Here is an 11298-nt window from a genome sequence, read left to right as displayed (position 1 = left end):
TATAATGAATATGTATATAGTATTTTCCTCCCATACCGCAAAACGTGGCATAATGTGGCATAATGGACTAAAAAGGTCAAACTCAATATGCTCCTCTACAATATTAATATACATAACTAATATGTTGAGTAAATCTGTGTTATAATTTTTTAGTTTTTCTCCTTGCCAAATTTCTGCAATTCCATTTTAAGATCAGAAAGAGACTTCCTCACAAGATCAGGTTTAATGTGCTGACTGACAGTTACGATGGGCGAGTTCACAGATGGAGATAGTGAAGATAGAGACTGGAAATGCTGTAGAGTGAAATACCAAACAGACTGATATATTTACACATTTTCAGACTACTAAAATACATTTTTACATTTAAAAATGCTAAATTTAAAGTTGTTAAGAGTAATATACAGTATATGGCAAAAAAGTAGCAATTACCTTTAGGAAATAAACATTATTATCCGTGTTTAAAAGCTTCTGTAGCTCAGTGTCTCTCCTGTGGAGCTCAGCAATCTCCTGCTCCAGCTGCTCATGAAGTCGCACAACTCGACTATATTCCATCTTTTCTTGAGCTCTGATCAGCTCTGCTACCTCAGAGCGTGTTTTCTCAATGGTGTGGATCAGTTGAGTGAAGATCTTATCATTTTCCTCTAATGCAGCCTGTGCAGAGCACTGTTAGAAAGCAGAGTGAGCTGTACTCTTAAAAATAATGATTCCAAAAGCGTGTTTTCACAACAATGCATTGAAGAACCACTTGGGGTTCCCCAGAGAACCTTTCAGTGAACAGTTCTTAAAAGAACCATTATTTTCTTAGTGTGAAGAACATTTGGTAACACTTTCTATGAAGCACGTATTTATAATACATTATAAGGGTATTTTTAAGGCATTATAATGAATGCATAATGCATTATAAAAAAACGCTTTAAGTAAAGTAGCATAAGAAAAATGGCAAGATATGAGACTTATAATACATTATAACTATGAGAAATATAATCCGTTTTAAAAGTGGATGCAACGTGTTCATTGTGTTATAAATCATCATACTCTTAAAAGCTATAACCACAAATAAGTAAATATTATAATATATTAAAACTGTTCTTATGAATATTCATGAGATAATACAACATATTATAAGGTTTTTTATAATGCATTATGCATTTATTATAATGCCTTAAGAATACCCTTATAATGTATTATAAATACGGGCTTCATAGAAAGTGTTACCGAACATTTTATTAATCTAAAGAACCTTTTCTACTGAAAAGAACCTTTTGTGGTATGGAAAGGTTACATGAAGGTTAAAGGCTCCTCATGAAACCACCGATGCCAATAAACTACATTTTTTAAAAACTTTATTTTTAAGAGCGGGGCATCTCTCATTATTCCTCTCATTCAACCTCTTCAGTTACATCCATTCAAAGTAGCAGTTGATTTTTGTGGTTCTCTACATTTGTTTAACTTATCCATCCAATTTATAAGCTATAATGAAAACCTATTGCATTCAAATTCATATTTCTTTCAATAACATACAATTATAATTTTAGGTACCGTAAAGTGTCAATTCTACTGTACCAAGAACATGTACAAGTTTAAACCATGTTGCATGTAACTTTTATTTTGCTCACTGCTAATTTCTTAGCAAGATTTCTTGATGATACTATTTTAATTAATCAACAGGTCACATGAACTTGAACCATTCATATAACTGTACAGGTTATAATGTGTTTATCTCTCTTATCTGTTCATCTACACGTTTGCTCCTGCAGTGGTTGTTCTTACCTTTAGTGTATCCAAAGACCGTTTCAGCTCATCCAGCTCTTTCTGTTTGTCCTTGATTCTTTGCTGTACTTCCCTTTGCTTTTCTGCAATCTCAGTCTTTAGGGGGAAAAATGTAGCTCATCAAGGAAACATATTAAAACATATTCCCTGACTGGTCTAACTAGTTTACTGCTATGGTCATGTGCTCTCATGCAACTTTCTTTTTACAGCATTTTACAACCATTTTACCTCAGGGAACTGATGGAAACATCAAAAATCATTTGATCCCATTAAGTCAGGCATATAACATGAACAAGTTCTCACCTGTTTTCCCATCCTTTTTGTTTCAGCTTCAACCGTATCATGTCCTTTGTGTTCATTCAATACACACGAAGCACAAATACATTTCTGGTCTGTACGGCAATAGAATTCATTGAGTTTGTCATGTTGGGAGCAGTTGTTTTCCTGCAGGTCTGGGGAGGCTTCGATCAGCTTGTGTCTCTTCAGATAGGTCACTGTGGTGTGAGGTATTAAGTGACTTTCACAGAAGGAAGCCAGACACATTAAACAAGACTTGATGGCTTTGTGTTTTCTTCCAGTGCATTCATCACACCCTACATCTCCAGGTCCAGCATAGCTTGGGTCCGAGGGATGGTTTGAAGAAGATAGCTCCACTTTTTTCATTCTCTCAACCTTGATGAATCTGCGTGGAACAGGCTTTGGAGCGAACGCCTCACCACACTGAAGACAGTTGTGGGATCCCTTTGGACTGTCCTGCTTCAGACTGTGAATGCACGCCATACAGAAACTCTGTCCACATTTACAAGTCACTGGATTTTTCAGTAGATCTTGACAGACTGGACAGCTGGCCTGGTCTTTTTCTGATGTCCTAATACTGGCGTCTGCCATATCACTGAGAAAGCGAAGTGTACTGGGCTCCTCTTTGAGAGTATGTGCTGTTTATTTTAGAATGATGAGCATTTGTTCCCAGAAATGAAGGTTTCTTCATTCCATCTGCATACTTTCACTTCTGTGAAATATGCCACTTCAGACAATCATCTCTTCCTTGTGGCAGTGTGAAACATTTAGTTTCAACTGCAGTCCACTGATATGCACGTAAACCTTTTCAACACAGATCAGTGTAAACCTGGCTTCAAAGAGCTCCTTCTGACCAAACACCGGGTAGAGATGGCTGAGACAGTTACAGTACATATTGTATAATACTAAGTGCTGCTTCTTAAGCCTGGCCTATTAAAACAAGTGTATACTACCATAATAATGTATATACATACTTTGTTATGATGCTTACATTACATAAAATAAAAAAAGTGTGATATAAAAATCAAAAAAAAATATTGTGAGACTATTGGTCATAAATCTCAAATGTCTAAATGTCATTCATAGTGCAAGTGGCACTAAAAATAATACACCTATTGAAATTTGGTGCAGTGAAAACTTATGGTAATTATGATCAGTCAGCGATAGAATTCAGTACAAACACTGTTTAAATAAGAAAAGAGACAGGAAGTTGTAGTTTCTAAGGAGTAACAGCTAAGAGGAAACAAATAATTAAGACACTGTTGACAGACTGAGTGAAGACGAACCATGAGGGACTGTTTATATCTTTTCCTCTTTATGCTTCATTTCGGTACAGGTGAGTTTAGATTTTGCGTTATTTAAGGGGACTCATTGTGAGATCAGTGAGCAATGAATATAGATCTGCTTTAATTTAATGACCTGCTCGACCAAATGGTTGAGCACATTTTGAGTCACTATATTTTATTGAGAGGAGTACCTAACTTAACTCAAGCTGATTGAGCCATCTCTACCATCTGCTTGAAGTATGTTATGCCAAAAAAATCCACTAGATGTCAGAGTGTCAGTCAATCAACAGCACTTGTCACAACACTTCTTCTAACATGGATGTCAGAAACAAAGAAATCACTCCTGCCATGTGAACTGTTCTTGGTGAATTTTGGCAAGGTAAGCATATTTTTTTGACATATTACACTGTAAGAGCCCTAACTTTACAAAATTATGTTGCCATGAAAAAACTTTAGTATGTTTTTAATAATTTTTCAAAAACGTGCTCAACCAAACGGTTGATTTGTCACTTTATGGTAAACGTAGAAAAGCTAAGCTAATGTTTTCAGATCATCCATTTCTGCAGTCAGAATGGACTATTTGCTGAGAAATATAAACTTCTGATCATTCATAGCTATGAATATGATACAGCTATTGTTATTTCTTCATGAATATACTGAGATCATTTCTTATGTATTTTTTTGCCACTTTTTTATATTTTTTTAAGTAAATATAATGAATTAATAGAATTAATGTGTGGACATCATAATTATCAGAGGCAATTACTTCTTAAATGACAAATGCTGGTGTACTAACATTACTAAAATTGTAAGAGATTGTTATTTATTTATTTTTTTTTACAATTACTAGATGGATGTCAACAGTTTCTATGGTACAAGAACGTGCACTCTTCAGGCCGTTGTACCAGAAAACTCTGACTACAAGACTCTGATGCTGATCTCAGTGATGTTGATGACCCAATAGAGCAGTGGTTCTCAAACCTGTCCTGGAGTACCTCCAGCCCTGCACATTTTGTGTCTCCCTCATCTATCACACCTGATTCAACTCATCAGCTCATTATTGGAGACTGCAAGACCTGAAGTGGGTGTGTCAGATAGAGGGAGACATACAAAATGTGCAGAGCTGGGGGTACGTCATGGAGAGGTTTGAGAACCACTGCAATAGAGGATCCGGATTATCACCCCGTCCGAGAAGAGGTAGCTGGTGACAGTTCTTTCGAGTCCCTGGATGAAGATGATGCTCCCTCAACAAGCACATCCTCTACAATGCTTCCATGTAAGAAAAGAAGAAAAGGAAAACAAACTCTAAAAACTGTTTCCTTGAAGGAGCCAGATGATACCTACACTACACAGCATTGCTGGTTTACAAAGAAATGTTAAAAAAAAAATCCTGTTGCACTACCACACTTGACGGCGTGTTTCTTGAATCATAAAAGCCTAAAATGCCATTATATTACTATCTTTTGCTTCTTTTTTTAAGTTTTTGAATGCAGAAAGAATGTAATGTCTTTGGTTTTGTTACTTTTAGTTATTTGTGTTATTTTAGTTTGTTAAAAAACAAGAAAACATAATTTCCTGTGTTAAAATGAAAACCTGAAATATTTCATGGCATACTTCAATAAATAAAGATTAATATACAAAAATGGGATGTGTTGGAAAAAAAAAAAATTGAGTGTGGTAACTAGCGACATAAGGAGATAAGAAATGCAAACAAAAAAAAAAAAAATTTCAAATGCCTTTTTCTTGGTGGGGCAGTTAAAGGGTTAAGACCGTAATAATAATTAATTGAAGCTTGATGGCAGGAATAGATAATTAAATTATAATTTTTCTTCAAAAGACTGTTCACATCTGCATTGCTTTGAATTATTAGACAATTTGAGACATTCCAACTGAAATGCATCTCTGATCTGAAGGGAAAGACAACCTATTGTCACGGTGCACACACACACGAGGAACACGGGAACGAAGCATTGGAAACACCTGGGAACAATGAATTCAAAACACGAGACAGAGAAACTGGAAGACGGAGCACATAGGGAGCAAAGACACACACAAAACCTGGCCCAGAGTCTGACACCTATTAAATGGACATGTTTTATGTTATGTTTTGTGATTAATCAGAAGGTCTATGAAGCCCATATTTATAACACATTATAAAGGTATTCTTAAGGCATTATAATGAATGCATAATGCATTATAAAAAATTAAAAAAAAAGTATAATATGTTGTATCATCTCATAAATAATCATAACAACAATTATAATACATTATAAAACTTACTTCTTTGTGGTTATAACTTTTATGAGTATGCTTATTTATAACACGCAATGAACACCATTTTAAATCCACTTAATTTATAATGGATTATAAGTCTCATATCTTGACATTATTTATTTAAGACTGTCACAGTATCTTACTATCATACTGATATTGCATTAAATATGGTTAAATGCAAATGTGCCATATAACACATTCATCTGATCAAATATCTGATCTTATGGCTGTTTAAGAAAAAATATTGTTTTATTTATTATTATTATTGTTGGTGTTGTTATTATTTATAAGTGGTCTTTGTCTGCTTTAAGTAAAGTAACAAGTTAACAATGGCAAGATATGAGACTTATAATACATTATAACTATGGGAAATATAATCTATTGTAAGTGGATGCATTGTGTTCATTGTGTGTTATAAATCATCATACTCTTAAAAGCACAAATAAGTAAATATTATAATGCATTAAAACTGTTGTTATGATTAATCATGAGATGATATTACATATTATAAGTTTTTTTTAATAATACATTATGCATTTATTATAATGCCTTAAGAATACCCTTATAATGTATTATAAATACAGGCTTCATAGAAAGTGTTACCGAGTGGCTCTCTGTTTGAAACAGGGAAGTAGTGCAAACAAATTAAAAAAGTATTTGTGAATACTACTACTACTACTACTAATAATAATAATAACCCAAATCTGATGAGATTTGATTAACATTGTGTTGTTCATGAAATACTATTAAGGTTTAAATGATGCTTGGACCCCTGAAGGGATCTTTTCTGCTTTTATTTTTCCTGGTTATTATATATTCCAGTAAAGCTCATTTGAATGCTCTGGATAAACTATTTTGTTTGCAGGCTGTATTGTTTCAGATGTGCAGCAGACAATAGGAATAGCAAGATACACAGGTGGTTCAGTTGTGCTGCCCTGCTCCTGTGCTGACCCTCAGTCTACAGTCACGACATTCACCTGGCACTTTCAGCAGAGAAATCAATGGATTCAAGTATTTCAAGATGAGAAATACAGCGGCAGACGTGTGCTGTTTGATGAACTTTCTCCAACAAATCTGTCTCTTCTCATTTCTGACCTCAGAACGAACGACCAGGGCTACTATAGATGTATGACCGAACCAAATATTATTACATATGTTGACTTAAATGTTAAAGGTAAGTGGAAATTTGGAGCAGGTGACAGACGCAATATCTTTAAATTTCACTTCCACTGACCTTTGAGTTTCTCTTGCACTTACTACAATGCAGGCCTTTTTTGGTTGCAATGTTACGCTGAAATCATTTTAGGATTTTTTTTACTTACATTTAAACTGAAATATAATATAAACATAATTTGTATCATGTTTTCAGGGTGTGATTTGGTTGAGAACAGAAAGACAGCTGTAGTGACTGGATATTCAGGAGAGTCTGTGGTTCTGCCCTGTTCCTGCACTGAACTACAGGCTAAACCTGAACACATACAGTGGAATTATTTCAAAGAAAATAAATATAAAGAAATTTACCCAAATTAACAAATTGAGAATTACAAGAACAGAGTCAAACTGTTCAATCCAAACACTCCAGGAAATCTTTCTCTTCACATATCAGCACTGACCACAGAGGACCAAGGGCACTATCAGTGTTTTGTCTCGTCTCAGCAAGTAGTCGCTGTCAGACTTCGTGTACTTCATGTTGAAGGTAGTTCTCTTCTATTTCTGTTGTCAGATCACCATTGCTATTCATTTTGTTTTTACGAAGAATCTAAATATTTAGAAGAATGATATCTACTTGTAGATAACATGCTTTTTTGTGTTATATTATCACTTACACTTATTGGCTTCTGAACAGAAAAAACTTGTGTCCACCCAATCAATTTAACAACAGATCAACCTTCACACCAAACACAAGACTCCACTACTTCACAACTTAAACTGATTCCACAACATCACACACCTCAATGTAAGTCACAGGCTTTGGCTACAATATTGTTTTCTCATTATCTTTCAAGTGTTTGTATTTAATTGTTTTAAAATTATGCATGGAGCTTTTATGAGCTCATATTGAGAAATATTTATCTATATTTGTACTACATAAAAAAGAAAAAAGCATTTGTCAAGCCATTTCTGTTTCTCCACATCTGTTTTCATTCTGCTGGGAGTGTTTTTCTCAGTGCTTTTACTGGCATTACTGGCATTTACATGCTGGAGATGTAGAGGTACATGAACACACATAATCATTCTTCTCATAACTACCGACTAAATTCTGTTTAAATGACCAGCGAATGGGGCTGTACTCATAGAATAAAACACATAGAATCATAGGTACAAATTCAAAACCAAATAAAACTGACATACTTAAAATCATCATCAAAACTTGTTTGGTGTGATGTTGTAGGAAGCAGAATTGCTGAAAAGGTGACCACTGATGGAGAAGAGCTAAAGAGAGAACAAGACAATCAAGTGAAAACAAACTTACTGTTACTGTTGATTACGTAACATTGATGTGATGCTGTGTGTGCAATCATCCCATTTTTCCTCTCTCTCCAGGATGACGTGATGTATTCAGCTGTAGTCCATGTTAAAACAGCATCCACACCAGCTCACACACACAGTGACTCAGCAGAGCTCACAGAGTACGCTTGCATCAATGTTAAATGCTATTAGAACAACAGTGAGCACTGTAGAGATTGACACAACTGTATCCTTTTGTTATGAGAGTTTTCTGTAACCTCAACATGAAAAGAAACCTGTTCATTGTTGGGAGGACTTTTAGGTGACTTTAAAGCACATCAAGAATGACTGTAAAGCAGGACCAAACAACTGAGGAAGTTGTGTTACCTGTCTCTATTTTCAGACATGCGTATGGAAGCCCGTTTACGCCACTGAAAAAAAAAAAAAAAGGTAATTGCGACTTTTTATCTCACAATTCGGACTTTTTTTCCCCACAGAATTCTGATATAAACTCGCAATTGCGAGTTATAAAGTCAGAATTGTGAGATATAAAGTCACAATTGCGAGATTTAAAATCACAATTATGAGCTATAAAGTCAGAATTGTGAGATAGTGTCACAATTGCGAGATAAAAACTCGCAATTCTGACTTTTTTTCACAGAATTCTGAGATACAAACTCGCAATTGCGAGATATAAAGTCAGAATTGCGAGATATAAAGTCAGAATTCTGACTTTTTTTTCTCAGAATTGCGTGATATAAACTCACAATTACGAGCTATAAAGTCAGAATTGTGAGATATAAAGTCACAATTGCGAGATTTAAAATCACAATTACGAGCTATAAAGTCAGAATTGTGAGATATTAAGTCACAATTGCGAGATAAAAACTCGCAATTCTGACTTTTTTCACAGAATTCTGAGATATAAACTCGCAATTGCGAGATATAAAGTCAGAATTGTGAGATATAAAGTCAGAATTCTGACTTTTTTTCTCAGAATTGCGTGATATAAACTCACAATTGCGAGCTATAAAGTCACAATTGCGAGATAAAAACTGACTTTAAAAACTGACAATTATCTGACTTTTTTTCTCGCAATTGCGAGTTTGTATCACGCAATTCTGAGAACAAAAGTCAGAATTGTGAGATAAAAAGTCGCAATTACCTCTTTTATTTTTTATTCAGTTGCGGAAACGGGCTTCCATAACACATACTAGATGAATCGTTCACTATGAAAACAATAATCATTTTGTGCTTATTTTAAAGCTTAAATATGGTTCTGATACCATGGTTTTACTAGTTATATTGTAGTAATACTATAGTAAAACTGTAGTAAACCATGACTGTAGTAACCATGTTTTTTTTTGGTGCAAACCATGTTTAAAAAAAAAACATGGTTCTGATACAATGGTTTTACTACAGTTATATTGTAGTAATACTATAGTAAAACTGTAGTAAACCATGACTGTAGTAATCATGGTTTTTTGGTGTGAACCATGGTTTTAAAAACCATGGTTAAAGTACCACAAATTAACTATGGTTGTATTACCATAGTTTAACCATGGTTTTACTAAAATACCTCAAATTACATTTAAGCCTAGTTATTCAACAAACATCTACAAAAAAAAATACAGAATGACAAGTTACTGTTCTGTGTAAAATTATAGAGTGACACGAAGGTAAGCGCATTATTGTTTTTTTTGTTTGTTTGTTTTTTAATTGTCGGATTATAATTCAGTATGTAGCCTATCAATGAATGACACAGGTTTGACTGTGTGCATGAACGAGTGTGAAATACCTGCTAATTACGTTGCTTTTTCCTATCACTTATATTGGGCACTTTTTGCATTTAAATTGGATTATCCCTTACGAAAATTATCCATGGTTTTACTATGGTAAAACTGTAGTTAACCATGACTGTAGTAACCGTGTTTTTTTGGTGCGAACCATGGTTTTAAAAAACCATGGTTCAAGTACCACAAATTAACTATGGTTGTAATACCATAGTTTAATCGTGGTTTTACTATGGTTGTATTACCATAGTTTAACCATGGTTTTACTAAAGTACCTCAAATTACATTTAAGCCTAGTTATTCAACAAACATCTACAAAATAAATACAGAATGACAAGTTACTATTCTATGATACAGGCTTTATTACAGCAGTTACATCATCTGAAAGAAAATATGAACTGTTGCTATTGTTCTCACATGACAAAATGATTCAGAACTATGAACTACAACTTTATTAAAAAAATGGTGAAAAAGCACTGCAGTGGTTTTCTGCTCATTTACAAAATAAAAATGGCAAATTGTTTCACTGTAATAATGCAGCATCTCTATAGAAATTAATTACATGTTGTACAAATAAACATGACTTACACAGCACATACACAGCATTATACCGCCTACCTCCTTTACAATATCTTATGTAGGGCTGCAACTAACAATTGTTTTGATAATCAATTTATCTGTAGATTATTTTTTTATTAATTGGATGAAAAATATATATATATACATTATTTTTTTAATTAGAATAATTTTAATCCATTATTTTAAACAATGTAATTTCACATCCTGCCTACGAAAACAAATATAATGAATATAACTATGCAGGTTCTGCTGTACATTATAAGCATTAAAGTGTTAAAATACAAAAAAACCTAAAAACAACAGATTGCTTGCTGTTTTAAAACAGAATTTAAAACAATTTAAACAAAAACACAAAATGTTAACTTGTACGATGAATCGTTCGTCTGAAAAGTAATTATATTATATTAATGGATAATTCCAACAATAGTGATATCAACTCACATGAGATGAAGATTTCAGTCATTTCAGGCCTAAAGCAAGCTGATTTATTCTACATCGAGTCACCTCATGGGGGCCGATGAAGGCCAGATGAATCCTCCACTCTTTTACTTGGTGAAGGTAATGCCTCTCTTTTCAGAAACTTTTGATGCTGCATACATGGCAGTTGTTAGTATGAAGTATAGTCCAGTAGATTACAGTCCACCTTTGGTTTGGTTGTCTTGATCTTCACCCCATATGGTCTCAGGACCTAAAAATGAGAAGAATATATATACACAATATTAATAAACAGCTTGCCGAAATACTCAGTTGTTATTGGTCACTTGCACACTCATCTAAACTCTTAAAGGGGTCATATGATGCAATTTCAATTTTTCCTTTCTCTTTGGAGTGTTACAAGCTCTTGGTGCATA

At 34.0% G+C, this 11298-nt stretch overlaps 1 pseudogene; it reads left to right on the top strand.

The window, feature by feature from the left end:
• Nucleotides 1–4466: 4466 nt before the first annotated feature.
• On the top strand, nucleotides 4467–7555 carry LOC107665293 (uncharacterized; annotated as a pseudogene).
• Nucleotides 7556–11298: the final 3743 nt, after the last annotated feature.

The sequence above is a fragment of the Sinocyclocheilus anshuiensis genome, unplaced genomic scaffold (assembly GCF_001515605.1).
Source record: "Sinocyclocheilus anshuiensis isolate Anshui unplaced genomic scaffold, SAMN03320099.WGS_v1.1 scaffold199, whole genome shotgun sequence".
Taxonomy (NCBI): domain Eukaryota; kingdom Metazoa; phylum Chordata; class Actinopteri; order Cypriniformes; family Cyprinidae; genus Sinocyclocheilus; species Sinocyclocheilus anshuiensis.
This window is presented reverse-complemented; position numbering and strand designations above follow the sequence as displayed.